Below are 20413 nucleotides of genomic sequence, written 5' to 3' on the forward strand. Positions count from 1 at the left end.
CTAGAATATGTTGGAGTCCGTTGCATGAATTATAGATGTGCCTGTGATAAAGCATTCTGACAGGAGCAATCTACGTCTCCACTCATCAGGATTCTGAAGCTTCAAAAGATCATCACGGTGGAGCCGTGAAAATCTGCTTTGGTGATGGATTGGTTCCAACTTACCAATGACGACATTATCTGTCCCTATGGGACATCCATTTAACAGTACCACCACATATAGCTTGTTAAAGTGTAAACGCCATGGTAACTAACGCTATGGCAAAAAAAAACCCACAAGCAGTGTGACTGAATCCTAACTCATGAGAGTGCAGAGGGGTTGATTCCTGTCTCATTCTGGATTGTACCAATTACAACTGACAGGTTCCTAAAACTGCTACATTATAGCTGACTGCAATCTGAGGTCGATGAACCAGAATCCTTCGCTGATGAGGATTGATGGGATATCTTCCCACTGGTGTCAGCATGTTATGGTGGAAATATCGCAGTTATGGGATCAAAGCAAACTAACAAAGGATCCATCAAATGTGACAGGGTTTTAACGTAACAAAAAGTGATGAAAAATCATTTCTATGATTGGTTATCATTCCTCTAATTCATTAATTTATCCAAAGATACCACAGGATTCCTCAGTCACATAGAACTGCTAAACACACAAATCAAACATGACACAGAAGAAAAAGTATAATACCATTGCCTTCCATTTCTATTTCATTTTCATTGTTGGTAACATTTCTACAAAACATGAGGATTGCACGAGACAGGATTTCATATTCCTTATTTACACTTCATCTGAAAGTCTGGCCATGCTGACACCCAGGTGATATTGTGTTGTGGCCTAATGAGAAGATAACAGGTAATATCAGCTCCCCTCCTCACCCCTGTACCTCTGCATCCCCAGGGAAAACTACAGCACTTCTGTTGGTATAATCGTAAATTGCGAAATGTCCACAATGGTTTTAGTCTCATGGTTTTCACGGTTTGCATCTTAGACTCTAAGTTAGAGCAAAATCATGCCACCATGAATATGTGTTCTGTATTACTGTCTACTGTACTACAGAATAGATTCAGCAGTGAACTTCAAACAAAGCACTAACTTCCATTTTCCTTATTTCCGTGAAATACGGTATTATTGCGAAAGTAAATGCATTTACAGTAACTATGGCAACAGCCTAATGGTGGAGATGGTCTATCATACTGACAGCTGGAGTAAGTAGGGGGTTGTTAGAGCTGTAGCAACTGTAGATGCCACACCTAGATTCTCTGCCAGCTGCTAGCAAATCTGAATATTATTACACAAAACCAAATAATTCAGGGGGAAAGAACCTTACCATTTGCAGGTTCATATCATGTAATTACTTCTTTGAAGTTTTAATATTTTGCTTATGAATAATTTTGACAAAATAGGTGCAAAAACATAATTGTGGCCTGTCAACAATGCTGGTGATGTCAGTAGAAGGATTTATTACCTCCAGGCTATCATCAGAAGGGCCTATTCTTCATTTCTGTGGGTTTAACGAAGGCAGGTCTTAATTAGAGTTAAACATGCTCATTATTCTCACTCTGATAGAAACAGTGGTGCATAAATCATAGAGGATCAGGGAATGACAGGCAAGGTTGTCAGCACTTCTGGCTAATCACCTCACTTAGCAGTCTGAGCACTAACACTGCACATTTCTACATTAAAACAACATAAAGCAAAATAAGCTAGTAAAAATAAGTCTCCATAGTACTCTCTCCAAACTTTAAAAACATGAAGTCTAGCAGCCTGTATGCATAAAAGCCCAGCACTGCAACATGATGCTGTATGTTGTGTAAACTTGTACAAAATCATCAATCACAAGACTGAATTACAAAACTGTGTTCTGTTTTTTCCAGGTCAAGTTACTGAAGTAACCCTGTGCTTTACCTAAACAGCACTTTACTTTGGGTTTTAACAGAACCTCCCAAGTGAACCAGTTTCCAGTGTGTACCAAACATCGAGGTGAGGACTCTAGTATCTGTGTCGGTCCACTGGTCTCATCGGCATTATACATGTAACCACTGTTTACACTTCAACTCACGCCTATCTACATTCTAATGAAGAGGGCCCTTCTGACCGTCCCCGACACATTGTAGTACCAGTAAGATGTTAATACAGCAAAGGGAAGATGGCCCTTCAGACACTGACTGTTTACAGTTATCTAAATGAAGAGGGACCTTCTGAACTGCTCCTGATGCATTCTAGTACCTGTAATTGCTCACACAAACAATATACAGGACTGGCTACAGTGCGACAACAAACCATTAGCCAGGGTTCAACAAGCCCAGGTTAACTACTATAAATGCAGAAAATTTTGCGGTGGATTCATTTTGCAGGAAATGATTTTTGTTAGGTATTTAAATTTTAATAAACTTAAAGCTTGTATTTGATTGAAACAATTGAAAAGCTGCAAAAAAATTCAAAAAGTTTCTGCATTTTACAGTAAGTGAAGCGGAACATTTCTGCACTGTTTACAGCTATCTGATGAAGAGAATCTCCATGATTTGTCCTTGACACAGTCCATCCATTTGAGATGTTCACATACAAACATGAGGAACAACGGCCCATTAGTCAGACTTCAGCAGACACCCTGGACCTCACACCTGTCTCAGGCATGACTTAGCTGGTCTGCAGCGACTGGAACTGTACAAACAAGGTGAGCTGAACAGGTGGTACATATAGGTGAACCGTACAGGTGTTATTATAGACGGGTAAAGACTGACGTGGGGGACACAAGGAAACGGAGTAAGGAGGACCCACAAGGTGTGCTGTACAGGTGCATTATACAGGCGTACAGAACAGGTGTACTGTACAGGTGTGCAGCAGAATGGGTGTATTATACATGTGCACTGTACAGGTGTACTGTACAGGTGTGTAAAACAGGTGTGCAATACAGGTGTGTAAAAAAGGTGTATTATACAGGTGTGTAAAAAAGGTGTATTGTACAGGTGTATTGTACAGGTGTGTAAAAAAGGTGTATTGTACAGATGTGTAAAACAGGTGTATTGTATTGGTGATCCTTAATACATGTTGTACATCGTATCGCTGATGGTAACAGATTGACAGGTCAAAAAATAGGGAAAGACAGGCAGGCCAACAAACAAGTTAAGCAGGTATCCTGGATCCCCATACAGTAAACAGACAAAAACCACAAGCCTGGAGATTAACTGCAAACACTTGTACTAAGTTGTAGCAGAGATGTCACAATTCACAGCACAGATCATGGTGCCTACAGGATGAGGGGAGGGGCTGGGAGATGTCAAGTCTGATGGGGAATACTGAGATTTCTGTACATCTCCAGTGTTTGGGGTCTTCACTTCTCATGCTTGACAGACCACCCATCCTCGTTTGTCAAATGTTGCATAAAAAGTTGGCATACTTCAAATGGGTATCTGCTGTTTGACAGTGATTTCTTGCAGATTGGGTGCTGAATAAGCCCCTACCATAGCCTCAGGATAACAGTTATCAGTTGAGCAGAGACAGACTTATCTCAGCATCACTCCTATCAGGCAGGGGATGACACTTCAGGAGTTCTGTGCAGTAATGTCTTACAGGCAGTAGTAGGTGCAAATCTTAAGGAGTTGTTATTCTCATTTCCTATAAGGACACTTGTCAAATTCTCTTAAGGTCTTTTAAAGACACTTCAGGAGTTCCTGAGGTAATGTCTTACAAGTTACAGGTAGTGCTGATGATATTAAAAGTCTGTTTACATTCTTGATGTTTTTTCTTCAAAATTGCCAAACAAAATAAAAACATCCTCCATCAGTCTTGTTCAAATATCCATGTACAGTAGTATCAATAATTTCTGACAATCTCAAATGTTTCCTGATACATCCTAGTATCAAAAGGTTCCCTGAAGAACCAATTACAGCACCTGGTACAGCCGAATATGATCCAGAGTCCTTTAGAGGTTGATAAGACAATGTACAGTTGCTAAGACATGCTGCATAAGAAACAGCTCCATAACCTTGACCCATCCTCGTTTGGACCTCTGACACGGCCCACCACATAAGTGTGTTACACAACAAACACTAACAAGGATTTTGTACACACCTTTTATTGCAACTGGAGAGAGTTAACTAGAAATAACAAGTCTCTATTTCCACCAACAAACTCCTTACACCACCTAAGGGGAATGGTTTGACTCCCGATACTTCAATGCACATTCGTGTGGGCAACTGCAGATGCTTGTCTAAGACTTCTTCCTTAACCTCATTCCTGCTAAGGTAGTCTTTTGGCTCCAAGTTTGTGTTGGTTACCAGATTAGGGAGTGGGGGGGGGGATTCTGGTAAGCTATCTTGGTAAGTATACCAGTTTGGAATTCTGCCAACACAGATGGCAGAGGTGATATGTTTTATATTTAACACCATTTAAGTTATGACACAGTCTTGGGTGCCGTGACACGATTACCAGCTGATACAAAACGAAGCAACGGCCGGCCGTGCAATATACATGTACAATGTACATGTAGCTGATTCCCACCTTAGCCGTACAGTTCATGATCACAGATAATATGTAACCGATTCCCCCTGTAATCCTCATCCTTAATTCTACACTTATTGACTGTTACTAGTGTTAGCCTGGGTGTTTGTTTTTGACTAACAAAAAACTGTTTTCAAACATTCTTTCCAACATATATATATATATACTGGCTGTTTTTTCTTCAGGTATGTTAACTATAGGGCACTAACAGACCTTTTTTACCTGTATGACAACCCATTTCTCCAATATCTCTTCCATCCTGATTTCACTATACAGACTGCCTGCTTCATTCTGAGGCTCTTTGAGGGTTTTTCAAATAGCAAGACAGATACAACACCCTATCGGCACCATACCAGTCTGTCATACAACAGTCACATGATGATCACTTGACTGTCACACCTTCCGCCTCCAATCCGTTATGACATCAGTCCAGTTCTGATGATTCGATGATATGGAGGCAGATTGTTCAGCTGGGATTCGCAGTCTGACGTATTTATCACCTGCTGATTTATCACTCAGGCTACTGCAAGAAAAATTGGATTTAGTCTGAAGTGTCAGAGGAAGGCAGGGGAAGGAAATGACAACAAGAACACAGACTCCTTCCAACTCCCTCGATTAGATTTTGAAGGTATTAGTATTACACAGTATACAGACTAGATAGATCTCACTGGTAAAAGGCAGTCACTGCAATTGCGCAACTTACATTTCCCTTCTGGGAAACCCTTCTGGTACCACCTGATTTGAAATGGACTGGTCCAGACCCCCTCCTAATTTTAGTTGGACCGTTCCTCTGGGAAATCAACTTCTGTCAGATTTTTGTTCCATCAGGCCTGATGAATTCTGGGACATAAAACCCTTCACTGATTGTTTTTCAGGCTTCTAAAATGAACTTGTTTAGGAAACAAACAAGTCAATAATTGAATAGATCAATACAAAATAGGCCTTAATAATCCAAAAATTAAGATGTCACAAGTTCCTTGTTAGCTCTCCGTTTTCTGCTCTTACCAAGAACCAAATGATGTCATTCCTGCAGTCTTAATTAGCCTAAATGTTTCAGCTGCCAAACCTGAGAAGCTAATGACATTCTGACAGACTGGAGTTCCATCTAATGATGCTTAATCTTTACCTCAAACTTTCACATTACGGAGCCAGCACGGAAGCATTGGAGTAGAATTTCCCAGTAACCAGTTAAAACGTGACGGTTTGGAAGTAAACAGGTCCCAGCGGAACAATCTCCAAACCCTCAGGGCCTTGAAACGGCGCTGACGACGAGCGATTTACAGCCTGCGTGGACTACCCATCAATAAAACATGCAGGTGCGAGTTCCATGAGGTACAGTAGGGAGGTGGCGGCCGGGCAAAGTGAACTTTCTGTCAATCTTACACTGTCGGAAGAGTTGGGTCAAACCTTGTAAGGTCAAAACCCACTTGCCTCCTTTTAACTCCTTACATTGCTTGCTAAGAAGGTCGTGTAGGGTCTCAAGATGGACTTGTTTCTATTAGTTAACAATGGAGACTACAGAATATTCGGCACCCCACAAGCTGTAGGATGGGTTTGAGTAATTCTCCTTGCTCATTTTGAGTGGAGTGTAAGTAAATAGAATTTTCTACAGTAACAGTGGGTGATCTGAACTGTACACAGGTTGGAAATGATTCAGTTTGAAATCTCAGTCAAGTATAAGGAAACAAGAGTTCCACGATCTCATACCTTCGCCAAATGATACTAACCCTTGTGGTTGACAAATTTAATTATACAAATTTTAATCATTGATTTTGTAAATAAGAGCCCCATTTGCATGGATTATATCAACTGTTGATCATATTCTCCGCCCAATGACAGCATTATCTTAACAAAAATGCTATTATAGCACTTACTCATAAATTATGCAAATGAGGCCATGATTTGAATAAATTATGTTTGTTGATGTTCACCTTCACTTAATTTCCAAATGTGGCAAGTATGAAATTCCCAGCAGTTACAACTATGAAATTATAAAAATTTGTCATTTATTATGTAAATTAGGTCCTCATTTACATAATCTATATTCTCAGATGTTTTTCTCGTTCTCACAAGTGATGTCACAAGTGTTTCATAGTTCTATTATCGAACAAAGCAGATTTATAGAATTTCCTCATTAATTATGCACATTAGCTCCTGATTTGCATAATTGTCATCTGATCATGTCAAGCATCACTTCAACTACCTACATACCAAAAATCACGACAATCCGTCAACCGGTTCTTGAGTTATCCTCCTTTGAAAAAATTTCAACAAATGCTCATGCAGTTCCAGAACAAGCCGCTAAGGGACCCAAACTCATGTCACTTCTTCCCTATCCCAAGAGCTATCTGTCATTCAAAATTCGTGACCCTAGCATGTCCAGATCACGAGATATCAAAACCGGAAGTTCTGCTGCAGTACCTAGGAAAGCCGCCAGGGGGCCCCAAATCTAATCATTTCTAGGTCTCATGATGACCTACCCACCTACCAAGTTCCGTGCCAATCCATCCATTGCTTCTCGAGTTATCTTGCTAAACCACACACATACATACATACATACATACAAACGCTACTAAAAACATAACCTTCTTGGCGAAGGTAACAAAATCTGCAATCTGCTGCAGCAGCCAGGGGGCTGAAATACATTCCAGGATTAAAACCATTTGTGAAAGTAGAGATATTATCTCATCTGTTGGTGTATCAACCTTGAACGTGAAGATTTAACTCTCCAAGTGTCAAAAGGTAAATAAAAATTTAACTCTCTGTCACAGTAAATAAAATGTATAACTGGTTGAATTAATTTAAGTGTCAGCTTCAAGGTACATTGATAGCTGATTCAGGAATTAACCTGACAACAGGAGACACAAATTACCTTACAGCCTTGCCAGGAAAGAATTTCTTACTGACTCCTTAAGACCTTCCATTTCCTCTCAGCTTTCCTGGAAACCTGTCCTTGATTGAAGCACAAACTTGGTAGAATCCTCCTAATTCTGGGTATGTGTAAAACATGTCTTTTCTGGCAGACTACCCAGCGATAGAGTTACACTAAAAGACTAAAAGTAGAAAGTAGCAGTGCAGTAAATTTTCCCTACCTTCTCTGTCCTACAGTTCTATGCAAATGAGCATGTCAAATCTGTAAGACAGTAACAACTTTCACTCTGAGTCTGACAGTGTTGTTTCATTTTCAATTGGCAGAGGTATGTTTACTTTCAGATTGAGACAGTTTGCTTTGTTACATTGCCAACAAAGTTTCACTTCCAGTTTCACTGTCTCAATTTTGTGTGTGTTTTTTTCTGCCTATGGAAATTCTTCAGAAATTCTTCTCTTTTTCTTTCAGATCAACATTGTCTGCTTTTCAAAATCCATATCCAGAAGGAAACTTTCTCCATACATGTTGGGGGTTTCTTATTATGTAAACATAAGGAAATGCCAAATCCTTTAAGAACATAACCACTCCTTGAAGTACACGGTACATACCCACACCTTGAAGAACATAGTAGCCACTCCTTGAAGAACATAGTAACCACTCCTCGAAGAAGACTACTCCTTGAAGGTCACACCCACCTTCTGTCCCGAGTTTCCATCCTTTAAGATCGATACAAACTGCCACTTCCTGCTTGCCCACCCGTCCTAAGGGGGTCGTTGCTATGGCTACGGCCCCGTCAGGAGCGGGAGTAATAAAATCTGCTTGGATAAAACCCATAAATATCGATCCTCATCCAACTGCTTGTCACAACAAGGATGGGTCATGACTTTGCAATCCCAACACTATCTGCTGTGATAAGCTAAGAATTACAACATTACATCCACACATATCTCCTGCAATATATGAGAATTATAGTGCTACAAGATGTGTATATCTGCACATACACAATAACACAATATCTGTAGTGATACATGTGAAATATAGCATCATATCCACACATATAGAACTAACAGAACCCCTATGTCTGCTGCGATAAGCCCACAAATAAAACATTACATCCACACATACAGACATCTTGTCTCCAGCTTCACAAAGGAAACCTGCTGCTACCCTGATGAGAAAACAAATTTAAGTTGTTGGTTCTCCCAATTAATAATGAACATTAATATCAACATGAGTCAAAGGATAGATCCAACATTGAATGATTCTGCATTTTTCTGTTAACAGAATTTCAGAAAGCCAGTATGATTAGAGTCAAGTTTTCTTTGCAGACCTCTGTTTCCATCTTGACCTCTTGTACTCAATCCTTCAAAATATATATACGAGGCCCAAGGTAATGACTTATTGGCGTGTCCTAATGTTACATCCGAACAAAGCATATCAGCAGCAAGCCTTAGCTGTGAAGATAAGGTAAGAAATATGATGTTATATCCAACATAGAGCTATCGATTCTACAGTTCTGGAGGGCACCACAAGGGCAGGCTTACAGTTCACCCTAGGTTCCTGTTATAATACTGGTACTTTGGTGTCATCTTTTTTTTATATTTAGAATAAAGTCAAGGCTCAAAATCCCACCAGCATACGCAGGTTAGTACAGCTAAAATTGGTGCTGTGCAGGTATTTCTGATGTCTACCTGCACGGGTTCATGTACTGGGTTTATACATACAATGCAGTATACATGAATTTTTATTTGCTGCATTGACTGTTACCACCTATGAAGTACTAAAAGAAATCATGACAATCATATGGTTTCTGGGTAGTTTTTAGCATGATCCACGCTTCCTAAATTCTGAGTGGTGCAGGTAAAATTTGTCTGGTGCATTAGTGACTATGATGGGCTGTTTTCCTTGTAGATTTACTTGTATCGAGGTCAATATGATTTACTCCTGCTGTCATCTGTCTTCCTGCCAATAAAGGCTGGAGAATGGATGGAAGATTAAACCAACTGGACAGAAGCAGGACAGGTCAGCTGGGCCTGTAGGTGTGTCAATCACCCCTCACCACCTCAATCTGGCAATACAAACCTGTACATGTATAAATACCTCTACATAAGGACCACCTGTGCAATGGTCCATTTGATAATTTTTCCACAGGCATCAAGAATTCTTTCTACAGTGACCATCTGTAATAAATTGTAAAATTGTTTCTTAATAAGTTTTTTTCTACAACCTCTTTCTTAGAGTTGCAGGTGAGTATTTGAAGCCCTGTGACAGCAGCCATTTTTTTCTGCCAGCCAGACATAATTTACTGTCAGCATCTGACCCAGGGTTGTACCTAACAATGGCTGCCCTGCCCCTACTGAAAGGTGGGCATTCCTGGGATGGTAACCAAGTAACCATGGTAACAGGGTCACCATAGAAATAATCAGAGTGAAGAAAAGGCAGGGATGTACAGGAACATCCACTGGGTAAATAGCAGGACCTATTCCCAGTGAGAAACTCATCTATCATACTGGTCCAGGGATAATTTGTGAAGAGACCAAAGAACAAAATTTGGATGGTCTCTTCATCATGATTGTACATCATACAAACTATACACTACTTTTCAATTTGAGGGTGTGATGGGGGATATGGGATCCTATCTGGGGCTATGGGGAGGTAATGTATCTCATTAATCAGCTTAAAAGATGACTACCTGGTATACTACCTTAAGTTAAATGTTTGAATCTATATATCTCTACTAAATTACAAGTTGAGTGTGTACCTGTAGAATTCGAAATTAGGCACAATAAAGTTTGGATTCAAGTTTGCTCCCTTGTCCTTGATGAATTGTTCTCGAGAAGAATGCAAGACTGTACATATAGGTGGATGTTCTTGAGAAATATGACACCATTACTTTGACTATAGACTGTAGGATCAGAAACTAAGTAAGATTTGACAACAGTAATCCTGAGACAGATGTAGGCAGGCAGCCTTTATGGCGCATGATTAACATTGGAACATTACAGTCATAAATATGGCAGGTACTCCATTTGCACACACACGAAATGCAACAATAACCCACACAATATGGAATAATAACTCGAACCAGCAGACGAAACACAACAATAACCAGCACAGGCACACAATAACCCACACCAGAACAGCTCTGGGATAATACAGAAAAACTGAGAGGTCAGCATCAGCCAGTGCTTTCTCCCACTAAAATCACAGGGTAATCCATCAGCAATACCATCTCCTTCCCAGAATAGCCTATCTGTCAGCAGTGCTACTGTACTAAAGCTACACTTACGGTGAAACACCCACAGGCTACTGATTCCCTTCTCTATTTCCTCTCCTTTCTTAGCCAGTCACGCAGTACAAATGTTCATCACAAGGAGACGAGTTATGCCAGAGGGCTAATGCAGACTTCTTGCAAAGGTACCTCTAAAACTGCCCTCACAAGCATCAACAATGATGCCACAAATATCAACAATAACATCAACCATAGAACATGCTGTCACAAATATCGACAATAACCTGATACCCACTCTCATAAATATGATCAACAACAACCCACATCGGAGGCTGTGAGGGAGCTGGACTCTGTCCTGAAACATCTGCACTGACACCTACCTTAATGTACAATACCGGTATACAATGAGGTAACCAGGGTTACAGGATCAGCTTCAGAAAGAAGCTCACTGTAGTTTAGTGTAAACACTTTTTCTGTTCCCGACATGCGCTCACTCGAATACTCACCTTAGGTTGTAGGCAGGAACCCTCAGTCATGCAGCATTTCCCTGCTTCTGTCTCGGAACCACCAGCTCTCCTGTAGTGCGTACACTAGCCCTGGCTCCCAGTCCCATATATGCTACCTACACACACACACCTAACCAAACACATGAGACTGTGGGGAGGATTGAACCCTAAGCTGTAATATGTACTACATAATGTAGTCTGAGCAACATCGGTACACCGATTGTTCCACCCTCCCTCACGTGACACATCCTAATAATTCATAACCGTCGTCCCAGAGCCAGATAATTATAGCCTCCCCCGGGCGCGCAACCAGACAAAATTGAACCGTATCTAATCCGATGTCCGATCCCGAGCATCGTGAGCGGACTGTTTGGCGAGTGGAGATCCTGACCTGTGAAATCGGGGTAAAAAGCCAGCCGAGCTAATTTCACGCGTGGCTGTGCCTGGAAGGGTCGTTATTAATGCTGCTATCCACAAATCATAATATCTGCACTTACCCCACATCTTACCTGCAGGTGGCTCTATCATGTAGAGAGTCTACCTCACATGGGGTGGCTAGAACTTACCCTTCTTCCTGCTGAGGTAGCCTGATGGCACCAAGTTTGTACTGGTTACAGGGTTAGGCAGCAGGTTGAAGGTTAAGGAGTTGTTCTGCCTGACATCCTGGCTGAGGGGGTAATCATGCTCTTGGAAAGGTCCATGGGGCAGGCGGGGCAAAATTTACATAACATAGATGAAATAATATTAACAACTAAGAGTTGAAGGAATGAAATGACATTATTAGGCCACACCAATTTAATTTGTTGGTTCTCGGATTCGCCTCTTCGTTTTTTTCTGATTTGCAAAAAAAAAAAAAAATTATTCTGGTCCTGAATCAACTGAAAAATGCTCATGTTTTGCCCCAAACAATTGAGGAAAGTCCTTTTCTTCCTAGTTGTTACAGTTTTCCCATCTATCATTGCAGTGGTTTGATTAAAAGTTCAAAATTCAATGTTTAAATTTTAACCCAGCCTTTTGTGTTGACTTCATGGCTCATTTCATAGCATTTAAGCCTATAATAGGATGCCTAGACCTGTTTTTATTTTATTTTTTTTCGCCCTGTCGCTTCATATTTTTTCTGAAAAAATCCGAGAACCAACAAATTAAATTGGTGTGGCCTTAACAAGAACAAAATAAAAACCGCTGTGTTGACCTGACATTTTTTTCCTGCCATTGGCACTCAACACCTGGTCCCATGTCTTACAAACCCTGATGTTGAATTTAGTTACTGACTGTGAATAAGTGATGTCACCCCACATGTCACCTGCTCCCCCTGACACCTCCATACCCCCTCCCCTTCTGTCCCATTCATTGTTAACATCATATGTACATGTACATCGATCACCAGCAAACCACTGCAGCAGATTTACAATCCCGGCTTGCTCCCCAGGCTTGTCTCCATCTCTCCATCGCCCTAGACTCCACACCCTCCTCTCATCCCCAAAGGCCTTCCCACCTAGGAGCCCCACTCCCCCTTACTGTCCCGTTCATCCTTGACATTACATCGATCACCAGCGAACCACTACGGTAGATTTATAATCCCGGCTTGCTGCCCGCTTGTTCCTTATCTCCCCAGCAGGCATGACGAATGGGACTGTCGACACCATGCTGCATAATTCATGCCCTCCTGTGCACAACTCACACGCACTACACACGTACACAAGTCCAACATCAACCATCACCTGTAATCTCCACTTCTAAGTCTCTCCGGTAACCCCGGCTGAGGTGAGGTGATGCTGCTAATCCACCTACTGCCTCAAGTACCGAACGAAACACGATTTTCCACCTGCTGATTAAGCACTGATAAATAGTGACAAACAGCAGGGATTTCAGATTCCCCTTGGCCCCCTACACCCTACCCTTTCCTCTCATCAGATACAGAATTGAACATGGTTTCACATCTTATTCTATAGTTCTGAACAGAGGAGCTTACAGAGAACTATAGGGATACCACACCCCCTCCCACTTCTGTACGTATATACCCCTCTTCCCCTTATCATCCCATGCATCCCTCTCCACCCATCAGATCTACAGATCTAAATACAATTTCACCTGTTATTCTCTAGTCTACACAGCACAGCTTTAACTAAACGCTTGCCACGCCCCAAGCCCCACCCTACATCAAGACCTACAGACAGGATAAGGGATGAAAACACAAACCCTCCAGTCTTGCATGTAGCTTCAAATCAGAAGCTTCTCCTGAAGTTCCTCCCCCTCCTCAGGATGGGACACGGGTGGGCGGGTGATCCTCGGGTGATCCTCGTGTCTGTCGGACAAACCCTGATACATGGACATGACCTACAGAAGGGCGTGACCTTGACTTCATCATGGAGCATCGGATCACATCACATCCATCCAACCCTGGGTTGCAGAGCAGACAGGAGGGGCTACAGGTAATAACTTATAATGCTGTGAATAATGTGGCAAAGCCACATGCCATGTTACTTGTGCAGACATTAGCACAAACATGGGGTAGAGCGTAGCCTGAGTACATCACACTTCGAGCAGCCCAATACAGACCTCAGCGCAAACCTGGATTATACTCTGGAGCAGAGACCAGACTGCCTTAAGTTTATGTTCATGTGTAGATGCAATAATAATGATGCTGATCAAACCTCGGGCTGTAGCGAAGGCCATGAACAGACCTCAAACAACACGGTGATTAATGTGGCGAAGCGACGGAGGGAGACAATCCGCCACATCAAAGGCATGCCTGAATCCTGAGCAGCTTTGTGCCAGCCTAGCAGCCAACTTGACCTTGGCTAAACCTACGACCTTCAGTCAGGCTCCCTTTGTCCCCAGGAGCTTGGAGGCCAGGGTTGCCATAGTAACGCCAGAGCGGCAAGCGGAGTAGAATACCGATTGCCTAAGTGTTTCTGTGTGATTACGGTATGCGTCTCTGAAGGGACAATGAGAACAGGCTGTTTCCTGACGTACCTTACATTTCATAACCCGGCTTCTTTTGATCGCGTCAACCTTACCTGTACTCAACTTAAAGTACACACAACAGCAGTGATTATCTTACATCAGGTAACGAGTAAATGGGTGGTCCCATTACAGAAATAGCAAGCAAAATCTAATCACGACAACTCCCCCGACAGTGCAGAATGTAATTGCACAGAACTGAAGCGAGACTTGAGTGAGGAAGAAAGGGAAACACTTTGACCTTCAAAGGTGAACTCTGGAAAAATCTAATAACAAACTTCTCCACTGGGATTAATTTGAGGAGAACTAGATTCACCTTCCGGTGATGCAGAAAAATATACCAACCGCAGTACATCAACAGTACACAAACATTCCACAAACAGGCTACATAAACACTTCCAACTACTGTTACCTCTCTCCATCCATACATTCTTCTAAAAATTTCATATCAACATCTGTAAAATGTACAGTACAGTATATTATCGATGATGAGCTGATTAGATGTACCTTCCTGTGCTCACACAAAAATATGCCAACTGCAACAATAACAGCATGCAAACAGTAAAGTTTAACAAATCCAAGCTGGTGGCAAAGGGGCAGAAGGTAGGAGCTTCAAGACTGTCAATGTGGATTTAATGGCAGAGGAGAACTGGGAGTCAGCGTAAGTCAAGTCAAACACTTCAAACTTCCTTCTCTCCATTCACACACACACACACACACACACACACATTAGAGACTGACACATTTCATATCAGCATGTCCTCACATCAGAATGATGAACAGCTGACTATGAAACCCACATGCTGATGTGATATTTGCTGGCACAAAAGCCAAGGAACCCTGCCAGGAACCCTGCAGTTCTCAGCAAACAAGTGGTCGTGTGCCCAGAATCACAAGCAGCTCCATGCAGTCCCATCACACGGTACTCTTTCTCAACAGTCACAAATTACAGAACTGATGTTAGATTCAGATGCTTACCTGTGAAATCTGCACACCTATATATACACCCCAAGATCTCCTCCTTACAGCTCAGGAGGTCGTCTTCTGTAATCACATGGTAAAACAAAGGTCAATCAATTTAGAACTACACTTTTGACAATGCAACTAAACTAAAGAAGTCAAAACTGTCTAAGGAGACCACTCAGGGGACTGACAAAATTGGGTCTATGTGGTCACTATATAGAGGATTCTAATTACCTGTGTCAATGGAAAAATTATCTAAGGGACCAACAAATTTTAAAAAGTGATCACATTGGTCAAGCAGTCCCTATAAGTAGAGGTGGTACAAGTTTGATTGAACATTGTACTTCGAAACAAGTTATCTCAAAATATTACATGACCAGATTTATTGGATACAAGTAAACTCCAAGTCAGCATTATGCAACCCTACAGGTGCAGCTCCTGAAGTCTGCTCGGGAATGTTGAGAGCCTTGAAATCGATTGTTGCAGCCTTTAATAAACCATACATAGATTTTACGGCAGCCGCCTTTGCTTGAAGCTACCTCTGCTGGAGAAATATCAGGTACGTACACAAATCCTTCTCCTGCACATTGCTGATTCAAACAGAGGTGCAGAAATGTTTCATCACAACTACGGATTTTACCAGCATTTAGCTCTTTACTATCAGCAGACTGGATGTAACCTTACTTAAGTCTTATGTACATTTGTATACTGACTGAATTAAGCTTGTTCCTGCTTATCATAAATTGATCAGCTAACCCGGCCAACTCCCAGCCACACTGACCACACATATCAACCTTGCAATCTGAGAGAAAACACCGTATCTACCATGCAGCCTGTAAACACACCCACATTAACCCCATAGAATGAGAGAACACACCCATATCAACCCTGCAGCCTGTAAGATTTAACCCACCCATATCAACCCTGTAAAAGAACACATGTACAGCCTGTACACAAGATGCATGACCCAGCGCTCCCATTGATCTGGCTGCTGAGGGAGTATTTATCATGTGTGTTTATCTGCGCTGCTGGGAGGATGTTATAATGTCACTGCTGCCGGTAATGGCCTGCCCAAGCCCCGCACAAATTCAATCTCGGCTGGCCGGGCGATAGCTCCGTATTGATCGGGCCAGAGAGGGAGTTCGGCACACAGATTCATCAACGAGATTGCTTTTTACAGTGGACCACTCCTTGGACTGGGGCAGGGGTTAGGCATCCATCAACGCTCCTTACTAAAGGGGATCTCAACTATACGCCTGGAGAAAGTCGCCAAGTCGATATCTGTATCGCTCGCAGGCCGTTATGGATATGGTCCTTACTGTACGACTGAAGGAAGAGACCGAAATGAACATCTTTCTCTTTTCACTCTCTGGGGTGTCCTGATACATTTGTTGTATACCTTACAGTTGCGGAAGGGTCATAAGACATATCTGATACAACATTAAGACACCCTCCTGCCTTTTCCTGGCTCCCCACAACCACCAATTCATTGCTACGCCTCTGAATAATGCACTTGTGGTATACTTAACCTTCTCCCTGCTGAAATAGCCATCAGTACAAGCCTTTTTAGTGATTACAAGGTAAAGCAGCAGGGAGCAGGTTAAGTATCTTCTCGGTTTCCAGCACAACCATCCATAACCCAGCCCCAATTCTGCCAGCCTGCCGGATCCTCATGATGTACCAAACAACTCTCCGGTGGAGAGAACAAAATTACAGCAAACAGTTCAGACATGCAATTACACCTCCATGGGCCTACCACTTAAGGAGACAGGAAACCCCAGACACAAACAGGCCAAGACCATCTATCTCACCCAGCCAGCATCAACCAGCCCTAAAGTTGGTCTCAGGGAAGGCATCCTATCTTGTGATTACCAAGCTCCAAGGCTCTGCTTACAGCCCATCTTCAGCTCTGATGTGTTTAAGGACAGATCTGAGATGTCTTCAGGCATCCTCGGCTCCAGTGGGGTCACCTCTTCACCTCCCAGCTTACCTCAAACTCCATGGATTTCCCGCTAATTTAGGAGCGGTAAGACTCCCCGTACAGTTTACCTTGGTCTTAGCTCTGCACGCAAATTTAAAGAAGCGTGTCCAAGGTCTTCTGATTGTATCTCAAGCCTCTGAGAAATCCCTGTCATCTTCCCTGAAGGATGGTGGTTTCCTTATCCTCCCACAGCAGACAGAAGATGGATGAGAAAAACTTAAGTCCAGCTTCTCTGGGCACAGGTTAATCCCCAGCCAGGGTCACTGCTCAGGGTTTATCTCCACTGCGGATCACCATGGTTTCTCTCCAGTGTTTTTACTCTAGATGTTTTCTGTCTAACCATCACCTTTGGGCCAGCGTTTCTCTCTACTGTGGGTCCTACCTAACCCTAACTGTGAGTCTACTATCTAACCCTAACCATCAGACACCAAGGTTTCTCACCAGTCTGAAACTCCGTCTGAATCTAAATTCTAACCCCCACACTTGGTGAGCACCAGGTTTCTCTCCAGTGTAGACGATCATATATTCAGTGTTTATCATCCATGGCCATATAGGAAAACACACTGACTGCCAGGTTGTACATCAGTGTCGGCTAAACCTTTATCTGTTTTCTCTCCACCCCACACGTCACAGACACACTTTCCCTGCCGGTACTAAAAGCCTGCAGTTAAGTCTCTCCAATCTCAGTCCTCTTTAATCCAAATCTGTGTTTCATCCTGCTTGGTCTGTAATCTTGCCTAAGTCTGAAATTGTGCTCTTACTGACTGCATCAACAAGAACATTATGTTATAATGTATCCTTTACCTTATTTATGCTGGGGTGTGGGGAGTATGACTTCATGTATATTATGATTATATTTGCATGAACATTTCTTCAAAACAGCTGGGTTGTACAGTCATCTAGTACATGTATCAGTCTTACTTTTGAATATTTTAAGAATTAATGTTTTAACTGGCTTTATCTGTTTGTGTGCATTCAGTATTGCTATCCTTATCTTCAATTAGAAACTGATTTCTACGAGACCTTGACTTAGTAAAAGTTAAAATCTAATTGTCTGTGACCTTCACTGGTCTTGCCTAAGTGCTCTGCTGCCATTATGTCCGTTGTATGTCACTGTGGTGTGATGTGATTGTGATTGACACTGTTGTCCATCATATTCCAGTGGTGCGGTCTGATTGGTCCTGACATTTGCTGGTGTCCATTATATCCCTAATTGTAGGATGTGATTGGCCTTGACAGTGCCCATCACTTGCAACAGTGCAATGTGATTGGTTCTGACATTTCCTGTCCTCAATCATATCCTAAAGGTGCAATGTGATTGGTCATGATAGACCCTGTTGCCCTGCCTACATGTGTTCATGTCTGGTGTCAAATGCATGTTGACAGGATGCTCCAGTGCATTTCACATGTGGCAGGACAGAATTACAGATACGACCCTTCTAACAACTGTTCAAAATTTAAACCAATATAAAACTACAGTACCAGTTCCGAAGTCTAGATCTCTTGTGTAGGTCTGAGACTTTGCTGGTATCAACTCACGAGCAAAAGATGTGATCCGTACTGACATCCTGCGTCAGTTCGCCCATGTGTGGCTCCTCTCTGCGCTTAACTCTGGTTGGCCGAATCTTCCACCACGTCAAATTGTGTCAAACACGACTACAGAAGGCAGCATCTACTTTGCTAATGTTGTTGCATACAGGGTGGTTTGTTTTACCACATAACCCTGCTAACATGACTATACACTGAACATTTTAATTTCTGAAAATTCATTTGGACCTGAGGCAGATTTCTTCATCATGTACAGAAGTTGGGTGTTTTGAGCATGACAAACTCCTTTCACAGATCGCTATCAGCTGTTCAACATCCCAGAGCTTGCGCGTTACCGGGATGGAACACGTTGAATCTTCCTTCATCCTGTAATAAGGGAAACTGCAGCCATATCTCTGCAGCCACACGCAGTAATCCGGACCTGCGGGGGATTCGAACCTCCTGAGTAATTACTGGTGAGACAAACACGGAAGCAAAGCCCTGACAGAAACACTTGCACTGATTATTATTGCCTGCAGTCTCACATCCACCGATAACAGACGGTCTACAGTGGCCTGCATTACTACCAACTTATCTCTGTGGACAATTGTTCATTAAAACCTCCAAACCTCCATTATCTTCACTCCTTTCCTTTTAATTTCCCACCAACAATGGTTCCTGCGCTCGACCGGAGATACACATAATTTACCGACGTCTCTGCCGTGAACGTACCTGTAATCACAACTGCCGGTGAGGCAAGGATGATGCGTTAGCTGTGATATAACGTTCATATTAATCACGAGATTGGCCTAGCACAGCAACAGAACATAAGCTGCAAATACTGAAGACTGCAGCTATGAATACTGAAGACTGCAGCTGTAAATACTGATGACTGCAGCTGTAAATACTGAAAACTGCAGCAGTAAATACTGATGTCTGCAGCTGTAAATACTGATGTCTGCAGCTGTAAATACTGATGTCTGCAGCTGTAAATACTGTCAACTGTAGGTGTAAAACTGATGTCTGCAGCTGTAAATACTGTCAACTGTAGGTGTAAATACTCAGACCTGATGCAGGAAAAAGCGGAGATTGAAGTTGTAAATACTGGTGTCTGCAGCTGTTAATACTGAGCACCTGTGCTGTAAATACTGATGACTGAAGCCCCATCAACCCACAATTTACTACAGGTTACTAATGAACAGACAACCTGGCCATGAAATAATAATGAAACAAATCAACTTCGCTCCATTTAAGTCAACACCATCTACAAGCCATGTGGAACAAGACCACAGATCAAATAATCATTCATTGCTGCATATATTTTGTATCTCAATAGTGTAAAATGGTAATGCTGGCTCATTATAATTAAATTATTTGTTTGTTTGTTTGTTTGTTTGTTTGTTTGTTTGTTTGTTTGGTTGGTTGGTTGCTTCATGTGTTGTCTATTTGTGTGACATGTATAACTCTCAGACCCCTATGACTCGAGTGTTACATACTGTAAGGCAATCCATGTAAAAACTGTCATTTCAAACATGCATCAAACAAACACAGCCCCACACTGCCCATCTGCTTGGATATTCCACCTGTCACAGTGTCAGCCTAGTTGTTATCTCTAAATTATGACTCCCCATGGGGGAGGGTCTAATCTGAGGATTGGATGTGGATTATCAGCTCAGACCTGGACTGGACATGGATTACTGCATCCCAGAGATCAGGGAGGGAGGAGATCAGGACAGAGAATTGGGACCTCCAGTCATCGTTAAAAACAGCCCTGGCCAATCCCTAGCAGAAGTCATAATTGCAATGACCTGGGAAACAGCAAATTTCTAACATGTTAACTCTGGGGGAGTGAAACAGAACTTGTTTCC

At 42.2% G+C, this 20413-nt stretch overlaps 1 protein-coding gene across 12 annotated transcripts in view; it reads right to left on the reverse strand.

Annotated features, from left to right (window-relative positions):
- LOC109476014 (semaphorin-1A-like) overlaps positions 1-20413 on the reverse strand; it is a 101917-nt gene that overhangs the window by 46680 nt on the left and 34824 nt on the right. For 10 of the 12 annotated variants that reach the window (XM_019776977.1, XM_019776996.1, XM_019776986.1 and 7 more), the window contains one exon: positions 15053-15118. The exons of 1 other annotated variant lie outside the window; for it this stretch is intronic. The gene's annotated coding sequence lies outside the window, so the exon portion shown is untranslated. Of the gene's footprint in view, positions 1-11110; positions 11136-15052; positions 15119-20413 lie in introns of those variants that run through there. One more of the 12 variants, XM_019776952.1, reaches the window with a different exon arrangement.

This window comes from Branchiostoma belcheri, unplaced genomic scaffold, assembly GCF_001625305.1.
Source record: "Branchiostoma belcheri isolate BF01 breed outbred unplaced genomic scaffold, Haploidv18h27 scaffold104, whole genome shotgun sequence".
Lineage (NCBI taxonomy): Eukaryota > Metazoa > Chordata > Leptocardii > Amphioxiformes > Branchiostomatidae > Branchiostoma > Branchiostoma belcheri.